The 11,768-nt window shown below is 46.4% G+C and overlaps 1 long non-coding RNA gene across 1 annotated transcript in view; it reads right to left on the reverse strand.

The window, feature by feature from the left end:
• The window catches only part of LOC109316567, a 20,995-nt gene extending 12,221 nt beyond the window's left edge, over window positions 1-8,774 (reverse strand). The window contains exons 1-2 of the long non-coding RNA XR_002102872.1: window positions 8,521-8,774; window positions 7,472-7,603 (exon numbers count right to left, since the gene is read on the reverse strand). This is a non-coding gene — a long non-coding RNA (uncharacterized LOC109316567). The remainder of the gene's footprint in view (window positions 1-7,471; window positions 7,604-8,520) is intronic.
• Window positions 8,775-11,768: the final 2,994 nt, after the last annotated feature.

An 11,768-nucleotide genomic window follows, 5' to 3' on the forward strand; every position in this document is an offset into this window, starting at 1 on the left:
AGTTCACGGCCGCTCCTAGGCCCCACTCCCTCACAACAGCAATTATTTTAAAAGCTGCGTTTTGCCCTAGCCCCCGGTAGTTGGGGCTTGGGAGCAGAGTGGGTGCACATGTGCATCCAGTGGCTTTGTTCTGGAACGAACACAGACACAACTTATCCAGGAACAAATGTAACATTTGTTTCAGACCTTGGTGTCAATCAAGACTACTTTAACTGACCTAGCCCAAGCCAGAAATCGATTCGTACAGCATGTCAATATGAGAGTATCCACATTGCTGTTTGATCCTGTTAGACAGAACTACTAAAATCCACACCTAAAGTTACACCTGTGCAATATAGACAAGGTCATAATGTAAATGACAATCACTCATTGTGACTTACGTCTTCCTGTAAAACGTCTGTTTAAAAATGTATTCCCATTGCTCTATTTTCTGTTTGAACCTTAAAATATATCACAATTCTCATCCTTACAATTTATTCCTGTTCTTAAGTAAGCTTCAGTGCTGGTGCTTTCTGTGTCCAGAAAATTTTGTGCAGAGAACTTCTGTTAACTTTATTGTAATTCCATGAATTGTCTTGATGTGAAATCATTCACCATTTCTCAGCCTTGGAAAAAACAGATATTAAAAGAACACCTCAGACACTCCATTAGTACAGCTTTTGCTTCAATGCCCCTCATAAAATGGCCTTCACTAGACACAGCAATATAGCTTTATTCTTTCTATAAATGCAACTACTGTCTAGTGAGGTAAGATAATGAGAATGAACTCAAATGCTACTTTGAAATTATGGCCTAGGGTAGAACTTGCCATCTTAAGTTATTTGCTTCATAAAGCTGCACATTTTGGTACAGGACTATATGTGTCTGGAAATTTAAAAGCAGCCCATGCCAAATTTTGCAAAGTATAAGCTCTCAGCAAGTTCACAAAAGGTGCTAAAGTTTACCCACCTACCTTGTGACAAAGTCATCTGTGTTCAGCAGAACTTGAGGACTGCCACTTTTGGTACAAAGGATGTGCTTAAGAGGATGCAAGCAAGTATAAATTGAACCCATCCCTTGCCAGCTTGTAAAAGCTAGTTAAGGGAGAGTGGGACCACTGCTGGCGGGGTTGTCAGTACCTCCCTTCAAGAGGGAAGGGTGCTGGATGTTAAGTCTACAATTGTCTGGTCCATGCTCAGTAAACCATCACTTGACACTGACTCCCTAGCCAGCTATTGCTCACTCTCTAAACTCCCCTTTTTAGAGAAGGTCACTGAAGGTCACCCAACAGCCTCAGGTCCATCTGGATGTGATCTGATTCCTGGACCCCTGTTGGTCTGGCTTTTGCCCTGTGCATGATTGCATTCATGACCTTGGTTGTCAGTCTTTGTTTGGAGTTCAACAGCGTAAATGGTACCCTGCTGATCTGCTGTACAGCATCTTCTGGCAGCCTTTGATACAGTTGACCATGAGTTGCTGATAAAGCTTTAATGTTGGGTATTTCCAGGACCACTCTAAATTGGTTTCGCTGTTTCCTAGCAGAAAGGTCCCAGAGGGGGTTGATGAGCAAGAACTCATTGTCACCTCAGGGCATTCCCTTTACCTGGAAAAAATTGGGACACCTACCATTCATGGGGTTCAGCCTCCCCTTATCACACAGGTTTGCAGCCTTTGGGTGGTCCTGAATTCTCTGCTGCACCTAGATCTCCAGGTGGTGACAATGAATAGGAAAGTCTTTCACCAGATCCATCAGGTAAGAAAGCTATGACACTTCCTTTCAGATTTTGAGCTGGCCACCAGCACCCATATCTTCATAACCTTGAAGCCAGGCTACTGAAATGTGCTCTATATGGAGCCACCCTTGATGACTGTTTGGAAGTGCATGAGGTACAGTATGCAGTAGCCCAGCTTCTTTATGGGGACTGGGTTACCAGGAGCACGTAACTGCAATGCTTTGGAGTCTGTGCTGGGTCTCGGTAGCTTTCTGGGCACAATTTAAAGTGCTGCTTTTGACTTATAAGGTCCTAAATTGTCTGAGCCTTATATACCTAAGGGACCACCTTCTCCATTATATCCCATTACAACCCCTAAAATTAGCCAAAAGGAACCTCCTCTAAGTATCACCAATGTGGCAAGTTTGCTTGGCAAAAACATGTGAGAGGTCATTCTCTGTAGTCCCCACTCAGCTCTGGAACTCCCTCCTCTTTGACACTCACACGCCTGGACACTGTATGTCCTTGCTTTCTGGGCAGGCATTTAGCAGGCTAAGCTGAAATATTGTTTAGGAGGTGTTTGCTTTATACCTTTATAATTTATTTTAATAGTGCATGGATTTTTGTAAAATAATTTGTTCCTCCTGTTTGTTCTCTTGTTTGCTAAGTTATTCTGCTCTCTTCTGTAACAGCATTTACATATATAAATATTACTTAGTCATTAAAGATTGCAAATCTTGGGCCAGACGCTCAGCTCTACTGACTTATTGATTTCAACTAACCTATACAAATTTTATATTAGCTGAAGAAGAGGGTCCTAACTTCCATTTACTCTTATTGATGAATATGGATTAAACAGACGTAGCAGTCAAAAAGTAATTTATCAACAGTTACTACACAGGGAGAGCCAATTTTTTTTTTTCCTCATGGTTTTCTTTTTTCTTCCTAGGTCAGAAAATAATGCCAGGATCTCAGCTACTATTGCATGCCATTAAATGATGGGAGGTGTGATAGCAACTGCTGCAATGCATTCATACACAATTGATGTTGTTTATCTTTGTTCCTAGGAACTTACAGAATGAAAAACTAAGCTTCTGGAAGTAGCCCCTTTCTGATAAGAAACATTCTTAGCACTCTGAATTATCTATACAGGCGGGATAGAACGGGGAGGAAAGGTAGGGTTGTGACGCTCTACATCAAAGAGCAATACACATCCTCAACTAACAGGATGGGGTCAGAGGAGGGGCAGGCTGAAGTGCTCTGGGTCAGAATACAGGGGGGTTGTGGGGAAAGGGACTCAATGGTGGAGGGTCTACTACAGACCACTCAACCAAGGGAAATAGCTGGACCGCGAATTCTCAGGTCAGCTTGCAGAGGCACTTAAGGCAAGGGATGTAGTCATCATGGGTGATCTAAATTACCCAGACACATGCTGGGAGGAGCAGTCAGCCAGGTTGGACTGCTCACAAAGGTTCCTTGCTGAGATACAGGACCTCCACTTAACCCAGAAGGTGCATAGTCCCACCAGAGGGAATGCCCTGCTGGACCTGGTACTGGCCACAGACAATGACCTGGTGAGTAGACTCCAGGTTCTTGACCACCTGGGCGACAGTGATCATTGGCTACTGGAATTCACCATCCAGTTACAGGGGTGGGCGAATCAGAATAGGATGGGATTCAATACTGACAAGTGCAGGGTACTGCACTTGAGCAGTAAGAATTGGCAACATATATATAGGCAGGCGAATTCCTTTCTCGAAAGCACAGTGGCTGAAAGAGATCTTGGAGTCATGATTGATTCCAAAATGAACATGGGCCACCAGTGTGGGGACGCAGTCAATAAGGCTAACCGCACCTTGTCATGCATCCACAGATGCATCACGAGCAGGGCCAAGGAGGTGATCCTCCCCCTCTATGTGACATTGGTCAGGCTGCAATTGGAGTACTGTGTCCAGTTCCAGGCACCGCACTTTAGGAGGGATGTGGACAGCATCGAGAAGGTCCAAAGGAGGGCCACTCACATGATCTGGGGACAGCAGGGCAGACCCTACAAAGAGAGGCTACAGGACCTGAACCTGTTCAGCCTTTACAAGAAAAGGCTATCTGATGGCCATCTATAAACTTACTAGAGGGGACCAGCGGAGAATGGGAGAGACCCTGTTCCTCCAAGCATCTCCCAGAGTAACAAGAAATAACAGCCATAAGTTGTTTAAGAGTAGGTTCAGACTAGACATCAGGAGGCACTGCTTCACAGTCAGGGCAGCTAGGATCTGTTACCAACTTCCATGGGAAGTGGTGCTGGCTCCTACCTTGGGGGCTTTAAGAGGAGGCTTGACAATAACCTAGCTGGGGTCAAATAGCCCAGTATTCTCTCCTGCCCAGGGCAGGGGGTCGGACTTGATGACCTACTTAGGTCCCTTCCAACTCTACATTTCCGAATCTATGAATCTCAAGAAGAAGTGATGACTCTATAACAAAAATCCCACTGTGGGATTTGGGACAAGTCATGTCACTCCTCAGTCCGTGTCTCAATTTGTGAAATGAGGATTACTGATTTACCTAATCACAGAGTGGTTTTGAGCATTAATTCATGAGCACTTCCTCAACATTTGGAACAGGTAAAACACCAGAGGAGTGCTATGTATTATGCATAACAAGAAATAAATAACCAAGTTTATTCAAAGATTTCTTCTAATTACATAAAATTCTCTAAGGTTGTACCCTAAAAAAGTGAAAAGGAACTGTGCGTTAAAGGTCTGCCCACCCTAAATATTCACTGAAACCAGTTTGAGTTGAGAACCTCCAAGTATTCAACATCTTGCCATGTCAAGCTCTTAAAAAATTAAAACAAGCAACTGTGAAAGCTTCAAAACATCCCAGCTCCTAGGAATCAGTTTGTCGCAGGACCCTCCCATGCCCTGCTCCTAGAGGGTTATAAACTTAAGGGGGGAGGTGTGTCGCAGTGTACTGAAGTGCCTGCTCCTAGAGAAGGACAGGTGTTGGTTGCTGGGGCAACCACAAGGGTCAGCTGACCAGGAGGGGGCAGGGCCTGGTCTATATAAACAGCCCAGGCTGAGGCCATAGGCAGTTCTCCTCTGGCAGCTGAGAGAGTAGGAGCTCTGTGGAAGCAGGTAGTTCCCCAGTTTAACATCGAAGGGTGAAGGAGCACTGTTGAAGCACTGCAGCCTATAGAAGCCGAGGGCCTGAATCAGCTCCCATGTGAGGAGATCGGGTGGAGGAAACCCTGCTAGGGATTTGAGAAGATAAACTACCAGATGATTTAGGGTCATGTTTCAGCCAGGAGGTTTCATTTGAGTTACAGCCGATGGGCTTGTGTTATTCTGTTTGTTTGCTTGTTTGTTGTTAATAGCGGAGGACTGGGTGAAGCTGTAGGGGTTGGAGGAGGTCTCATAGGAGCTCCCCAGTAGCATGGGGGTTCCTGGTGCCAGTGAGAGAACAATAGTCAGGGGGTGCACTGACCCCTACCCTGAGAAGGGGGTTCAGTGGACTGAAGGGCCAGGTAAGGCCAAGGCCGCCTGAGCCCAATTGTGGGAAGCCCCAGTGGGGCATAGGACCTGAGAAGGGGGTCTGGAGGCCAGGCATGGCTACGGCCATCTGAGCCTCAATTGTGGGAGCCGTGAGGCAAGGCCCCAGTGCGGGCGGCGCGATCGCGGAGACAGGCCCCAGTGTGGGCGTGAGCACGAGCAAGGCCCAGTGGGGCAGTGTTGTGCGGGAAAAACCCCAGGGAGGGTGATCGTATACAGACTGCGAGGAAAAGGCCCAGGGCGGGCAGCAGCTGCGGGAAAAGCTAGGGAGTGCCCGTGAGGGTGCATAGGCAAATAGTCCAAAGGGGACGCACAAGAATAGAAGCCCAGTGAGGACGTGCAGGAATAAGAACCCAGAGAGGGCGCGAGCATACAGAGAAACCCCGGAGAGGGCGTGAGCAGAGAAGCCCCGGAGAAAGCGAGCATACAGAGGAGTCCCGGAGAGGGCGCGAGCCCAGAGAGAAGCCCAGAGAGGGCAAGCGTACGGAGAGGCCCCGGAGAGGGTGCGAGCTCGGAGAGAGACGGGCCCAGAGGACGTCCGCAAGGACGCGGGCAATATTAAGTTGACCCAACAATGTCCGGTACATCTGAGAGGTTTGGGGCATGGTATTAGGGGTGTTAGGAGCCATGCACAGCCCATAGGACTGGGTGCACCAAATCACTCTACACAGAACAGGGACCAGGATAAATAAGAGCACCGTGTCCAGGGGGACAAGAAGGCAGCCTCCCTTAGAATACAGATACCATCAAAGACGTGGTGGGCGAGAACGAGGGTGCTTGACAGACAACTTGGCACGGTAGGGGGCGCCAGAAGAAATCACAGCCGCTCCTGGGTCCCTGCCCTGTAACACAGTTAACTAATCATATTTTCACCAATATGTAATACAGGCAGTCCTGGACTTACAAAGTTTCAAGTTACAATGTTTTGCACTTACATTTATAAATTGACACCCTGTTTCAACTTTGACATCAGTTTTGACTTAGACCACTTGATCCAATGCAACGCCATGCCAGTGAACAAGTTCGCTGCATCACTCATCTCCCCTGGAGAACATCTGTCCAAACTTCCTTGGACACTTTATTTAAGAAAGCAGACAAGACTCCAGAAAAAAGAAGAAATCACTGCACCAGGGTAGCCTTCCCCTTTAAGGACCAGAATGCTTGTGACCAGAGACTGCTGAGGCCAGAGAAAGTGATTATAAAGCCAGCAAGTGACTGAGGGCTAGATCTACAAAGGGATTTAACTACAGGAAGAATAATCCACAGTCCTGATCTATGTGCTTCGGTTCCTTCTAAAATACATGGGTCTGAGACAGAAGTTTTATAAACTGGTTTGATCCAAATCAGTTAAGTCTGATGCTATATTCAAACTGATTTATCATAAACCAGTTTCAGCCATTTTGAAACTAGTTTATGTGCACTGAGCTTCTGTTCTGTTACAAGTTTAAACCCGTTTCTGATCACTTAGACCAATTTATGTGTAACTTCTGCCCCAGCCCTGGACAGTTAGCTGCTCAAGGATGGAATCCACATGTTGAGCAGGGAGCTGACTAAAATACCCAATAGGAAAAGCTGAGGATATGCGGATGTCTAAAATCCTAGCTGGGATTTTGCCTACTTCCCCCTTCCATAACGATGCATCACTCAAGATGCACAGACTTAAACCTTCAACTTAAGGTAAGTGTCCAAGCCCTTTCTTGAAGAAAAAGAGGAAGAAGAAGAAGTATGATTTGAAATGCCAATAGCTCGGTAGTTAGAACACTAATTTAGAATGTAAAAGGAATCAGAACTCATGATAGAGGTGATATCTTTATTATTTATTAGAACAACTAGTTGTTTGGAAAAAAAAAAAGTCTTTATTTGCAAGTTTCAGGCACAGGCACCCTTCTTCAGGCATAAGAGAAAATATTGTAAAAGTTCTCCTAGGTAGAATGAAAGTTCATATTTCATAGGAGACTTGAAGGTGTGGTAAAATCTCCTGTTTGGAACAGTTCATTTTTTTAGTTTACTAGTTATTACGAATTGAGGATGTGAAACCCAACATCTGTTCATTCTTTTTCCCCCTCAGAGGACCAAACCCATATCTTCCACAAGACTGTCCTAACCAACAAACTAAGCACTGTTCTGGGGTGGAGGATAAAGGCACTATCAAGCTGTTCTGGTGTGCCTACTTAAAGAATCCCTGGGCCAGAGAGTATGCATGCCGAAATGAGACCACACCATAATGGCACTCACCTGGGAATGGAGGACTTGGGTTCCAGTCCCTTCTCCTATAACTGTTTATGAATTTTATAGATTGGAGCCAGGAAACAGTAAAAAATGTCAAGTACCTAGTGTCAGGGTTGACTGAAGTGTAGGCAGTCAGATCTAGTGATTCAAACAGGGCAAGAGTCACAGATTTATCAGAATGCAAGCATAAGACTTCTTTTTTTATATATATTTTACTGAATTTTTATACTGGATCAGGTTTTTGATACCTAGCACAGCTGGTAAAATGACAGTGAGTATCTGATACTGCAGAGATCACTTGACAATGAATATCAGCCCAAATTAACCTAACAGATATTATGCAAATATTTAAGGGACACAAAAATAATGTTTGTCTGGATGACCTGAAAGCGTTCGGCTAGTCTGATGTACCTGTTTACCAGTTTTTTGCTCTTGCTCATACCCTCATACTCTTTTTACTCTACTGTACTGGAGTCTTTGTAAGTCATTCAATGGTAGAAGTCCCAGAATATTTTGCACATTCTGGTCATAAGAAAATCCTTTCCACATCAGTCCTATTTCAAGACATAGCTTTTCCTATGCTGCTTTGCATTCTGAAAAGCATGTTTGTTGCCATAGTTGTTTCCAGATTCATACTGCAGTCAAAATGATTCATGTCAGCACACACTGTACTCTCTTTTTAGACCAGCTGTGTTTCCCAAAAAGAGTAAGTTTTAAGAAATGTCTGTGCAAAACATTAATGTTTAACAAAAAAGTGAAAGTTACTCTGCCTGCAATAAGACATTTTTTGGGCTGTACTGTGATCTTAGGCACAACCTTGAATGAGAGGTAGAACGAAAGCCATATCATCCTGGGTACAGCCCTAGGAGGTATGACTCAGGCACTTGCTATTGCGTCAGTGCTTCCTGCTTCATCTTTGTTCCTAAGGGCAGTGGTTTATTAGTGGCCTACACCCACTGTCTGGCCAGCGAGGATTAATTTACTATTTAAGCAAATGTATGGGTGGTAATAACAAAACTTCACCCTTTCCTCCCCCAACCCTGTTCACTTCCCACCTGTTCTAGGAAAGCCATATTAATCATCATGGACAAGGTCCCCACTGTGCCCATGAATTAATTGTTTGTGGGCCTGCTGCTACCCTGCAATAAGTGAAAATTGAACTGTGTTAATTTATCCCTATTTTACTGAGGACTACACTGTCCTGGTAAGAGCAGGCACACAAACAATTATTATGAGTCAATTGCTCCATGGTAGGCCCCTGCCCCATTTAACTTTTGCAATTTGTTCATTTGTCCACAGCCCAAGGAAGCAGGAAATATTACTTGCTTCTATAAAAATATGTAATATTTCAGGTCAGTAACACACAATATGAGTCAACCCTTCTAACTGACTAATGCAATAGACAAGAGAGGGCATGTGAGGACATAAGTACAAGCAGCCTCTTGGGGAGGCACTCTAACTCATGGCACTTCACACACAGCTGGCAACTGGCAACAGTGGCTAGATGAGAGGAAGGATGGAAAGATCCCCCTGCCATGCAGGCCCCTCCAACTATCCCTGCTGGGGTCTTGTGGGGAACCAGACTGAGCCAAAGCGGTGAGGGACTCTGTTCCCCACCCCCGCCCGAGCTCCAGGCATGGTAGCCACAAGGTTGCCGCTGTCAAGATGCTTATGTGGGGAGCAGGGAGTGGGGGAAGGAAACCCCTGCTGCCATGCGTGCCCTCCTCAGCTACCCCTGCTGGGGTCTTGGGAGGAGCTGGGCTGGGCCCACGTGGTAGGGAGGCCTCCCTTTCCTCCCTCTCCCCCGCCCCCCACAAGCATCTTGACAGCAGCAGAGGCTGCTGCACCTGGAGCTGGAGGGAAGTTGGGCGGAGGAGAAATTAGGCCCCTCTGCCTCACAGGCCCGGCCCAGCCCAGCTCCTCCCAAGACCCTAGCAGGGGTAGCCAGGCCAGGCCTATAAGGCAAGGGAGAGTGTTTCATGCCTCTGCCCACCCCAGCTTCAGGCACAGCAGCCATAAGGCTACCGCTGTCAAGATGCTCATGTGGGGGGTAGGCAAGGAAGGGACCCCTCTGCTGTGCAGGCCCAGCCTGGCTCCCCGCAAAACCCCAGCAGGGGTAGCTGCGGTGGGGGGGGTATGCATGACAGGTGGGCTCTCTTCCCCAACTCCCTCCACCCACTATGCGAGCATCCTGACAGCGGCACAACAGGGGAGGCTCCCTTCCCCCATCCCCACCCTCCGCATGATTGCCTTGACAGCAGAGGCTGCAAAGCCCAGAGCTGGGGTGGGCCAGGGGGAAACAGAGGCCCCCCTGCCTCGCAGGCCAAGCCTAGCTTCACCCAGAACCCCAACAGGGGTAGCTGGGAGGGGCACATGTGGCAAGGGGTGTCCCTTCCCTCATCTTTCTCCCTCCCTCACTGCACAAGGAGACAGAGGTTTCTGTCTCCTCTCTATTACAGCCCCAGAGGCAGGGCTGGGCTGGTGTTCATTGTAACAGGGAACCCTAGCCCCGTTACTAGGAGTCAGGGCAGCCCCTTTAAAGCCAGAGTCTTTAGAAACACCAAGAACCAGGAGGGCAGGGGTTAAAAGCCCAGCCACACAACCCAGTCAGGTGACCAGAAAGAGATAGGGCTCTGGGCACATATAAGCCCCAGAGCTGAGGTTGGCAGGAGTTAGTTCTCTGGCAAGCTGCCAAGGGAAGGAGCTCCTGCCGGGAAGAACTACCCAGGAACACTGTGACTGCCAGATAGACTGTTTACATGGCTAGTGAGGCTCCAGGAATCTACAAGGTACCCAGGGATGGGAGGCACTCATTACTCAAGGAGCAGTTTGGGGTTTTAAAGAGGCAAAGTGTGGCTTGTATTATTCATATTATATTATAGCTCAGGGGCTCATATTTATGCTGTTGTTTTAACCGGTAGACTGGGCTGGGGCTACTGGGGACGAGGAGCCTTCATAGGGGGGCACACTACTGTGTAGAACCCCAGCACTGGAAAAGGTACAGAGACGGGGCTACAGTGAACCTGAGGCTGCTCAAGGCCAAATCAGAATTAAAAGTGGTAGTCTTTACATACCATCTGCAAGGCATGGGCTACCCTGTAGGGAAGGTTTGGAGCAGTGGATAGCAATCCCTGGTGTAGGGGTAGTAAATGGGCAGCCTCCCACCTAACATCATAATTATTGTTTCATCAAGGCATGGCAGGAGAGAAAGGTGGGTGGTTAGCCCAGAAACAGAGGGTCGGGCCAACACTGGACAGGCCTGGGGATGGCCCCCTGTCACACTCACAAAAGTTATTATTTCAGTGAGCACCAGTCCAATCCACATAGCCACATGAGATGCAGGTAGAATTGCTCAAAATTAACCCTCACAGGAAACCTGAACACAGATTCCCTAAGGCTCTCTGCCTTAGAGTGCCCCTGTCTAATACTTCATCGGACAAAGTTTAGATTTTCACATGCTCGGCCATTTTAAAAGTGGTCTGCAGCTGTGAATGTTATGTTATGGCTATTGTGTAGCGTGCTTTCAGGGGCCTCATCTTACAAAAAAAATGTAACTTCTGTAAGCACCCTAAATTCATAGATGTTTTTGCCATCTGCCAACAAAAACATCAGAAAATGCAGAGATACTTATTTTCTCTGATAAATGGCCAAAGGCATTTGGCAGGGAAAGCTGGAAGACAGAAATAAACTGAAGTAATAAGAATGATCAAAACTGTCCTTGGAGATGGTCAGGTATTTCTCTAAAACATGGACCCTACACAATTACTTACTGGCATAACAGTAATTTAATACAAGTCTTCACCCCAGTTATCAACAAGAAAAACAAAAAAGTCCAGCCCACACATTACTGACAGGTTCTAGCTAATACCTGTTTTACTTGGTTGCATATCATGCTATAAAATGTGCTTCAAATATTTGTTATTCCTTCTGTTTAAAGCGACACCTAGTGATAACTGTTTAACAGCCTGACCTCCCCCATGCTGGCTACCAGCAGCACATCATTTGTCTAAGCCAGTTGTTCTCAACCTTTTTAGACTTCAAGGCACCTCTACGAAAATGCCAGCTCTTAGATTTCACTCTCATTTTGACTATGGAAAAATAATAAAGCAATTTTGCAGTTGCAAAGAACCGAATAGAATGTACTTTACATCATGCTCCGAGGCTAGTCTGCTTACCAGCTTCTGCAAAAGTTACATAATCTGCTTGAATTTGCAACTTTTTTTTTCCAGTGCATAAGATCTTTATAAGTACCTTTGATACCCCATTGAAATGAGACACTTCCACTGAAATAATAACATTGGTG

Source organism: Crocodylus porosus, unplaced genomic scaffold (genome assembly GCF_001723895.1).
Source record: "Crocodylus porosus isolate Cpor-Errol unplaced genomic scaffold, CroPor_comp1, whole genome shotgun sequence".
Classification (NCBI taxonomy): domain Eukaryota; kingdom Metazoa; phylum Chordata; order Crocodylia; family Crocodylidae; genus Crocodylus; species Crocodylus porosus.